This window comes from Schistocerca americana, chromosome X (genome assembly GCF_021461395.2).
Source record: "Schistocerca americana isolate TAMUIC-IGC-003095 chromosome X, iqSchAmer2.1, whole genome shotgun sequence".
NCBI classification, from domain to species: domain Eukaryota; kingdom Metazoa; phylum Arthropoda; class Insecta; order Orthoptera; family Acrididae; genus Schistocerca; species Schistocerca americana.
This window is the reverse complement of record NC_060130.1, coordinates 821,114,898-821,116,533: the sequence shown is the minus strand read 5'-3', so window position 1 is coordinate 821,116,533 and position 1,636 is coordinate 821,114,898. Positions and strand designations below refer to the sequence as shown.

At 52.4% G+C, this 1,636-nt stretch overlaps 1 non-coding gene across 1 annotated transcript; it reads right to left on the bottom strand.

The window, feature by feature from the left end:
* Positions 1 to 944: 944 nt before the first annotated feature.
* Positions 945 to 1,053, bottom strand: LOC124557495. The gene has a single exon (XR_006968748.1). It is a non-coding gene; the product is annotated as a U6 spliceosomal RNA (small nuclear RNA).
* Positions 1,054 to 1,636: the final 583 nt, after the last annotated feature.

Below are 1,636 nucleotides of genomic sequence, written 5' to 3'. Positions count from 1 at the left end.
ATCACCTGTCAGAGTCGTATCTACACGTATCAGGGTTCCCATATCACTCCAACTGCACACGCCCCACACCATTAAAGAATCTCCAGCTTGAACAGTCCATTACTGCCATCCAGGGCCCATCGATGCATGAGGTTGTCTCCATACCCGTACACGTCAATGCGCCCGATACAATTTCAAACGAGACTCGTCCCACCAGACGACATGTTTCGAACCATCAACAGTCCAATGCCGGTGTTGACGGGCCCCGGCGAGGCGTAAAGCTTTGTGCCGTGCCTTCGTCTCCGAAAGCCCATATCGATGATGTTTTGTTGAATGTTTCGCACGCTGACGCTTGTTGATGGCCCAGCATTGAAATATGCACCAATTTGCGGAACGGTTGCATTTATGTCACGTTGAACGATTCTCTTCAATCGTAGACGTTCCAGTTCTTGCAGGACCTTTTACCGGCCTCTACGATGCCGAAGATTTTATGGTTTACCGGATTCTTGATATTCACGGTACACTCGTCAAAGGGTCGTACGGGAAAATCCCCACTTCATCGTTACCTCGGAGATTCTGTGCCCGTCGCTCGTAAGTCGACTGTAACACCACGTTGCGGACCGCGGTGGCCACGCGGCTTAGGCGCTGCAGTTCGGAACCGCGCGACTGGTACGGTCGCAGGTTCGAATCCTGCCTCGGGCATGGATGTGTGTGATGTCCTTAGGTTAGTTAGGTTTAAGTAGTTCTAAGTTCTAGGGGACTGATGACCTCAGATGTTAAGTCCCATAGTGCTCAGAGCCATTTGAACCATTTAACACCACGTTGAAACTCGCTTAATTCTTCATAACCAGCCATTGTAACAGCAATAACCGATCTAAAAACTTGTTGTCTTATAGGCGTTGCCGACTGCAGCGCCGTGTTCTGCCTGTTTACATATCTCTGTATTTGAATACGAGTGTCTGTACCAGATTCTTTGGCGCTTCAGTGCATTTTGAGTGTCATTCCTGAGCTGGGGTCTTGCTAATATTTTCTGTATCGTACCAATTTTAGTATATGTGTCGCCGAAGCGAGTACAGCAAGCAGTGAGTGACGCTTACCGCCAAGCTACACGGGCGGACGTCGCCACAGCGCGCTCAGATAGGTCAATATACTGCAACTTGCACGCAGGCCTAGAGAGCAGTATCGTGCCACGTAATTCATTACACCAAGAACTGTATTACACTTCCAAAATAATGACGACGGCGTTTGTGCCAGTGTAGGCGATGACGTGCATACCGTCGCTTTTGGGCAGTAGCGTGACAACGAAAACAGTGGTGGCGCCTTTCGGCTGACGGTTATGCAGCGGGAGATGAGAAGGACGGGGGTGCAGCACGCAGCGTGGGCGCCGCGGCAGGCCAGCACGGCCGGGCGGCCAACCAGCCAACCAGCAAGCTAATTACAAAAGGGAGCAGTGCGGCCCGTTACACGCCACTGCCGCCCGGCCCGCGTTTCTTCTCGCCCCCCTCCCCGCTACCGCGCTCTCAATGCTTCAGTAATTTTCACGCCCTTCGAGCGAGTGATTCATGCTGAAGAAATGTAGACGTTTTCAAGCAGCAATGCCAAAAGGTAGCGAGCGCGCCGCGGTCCCTGCCCCGCCGAGCCGCCTGCAAAGAAGTCG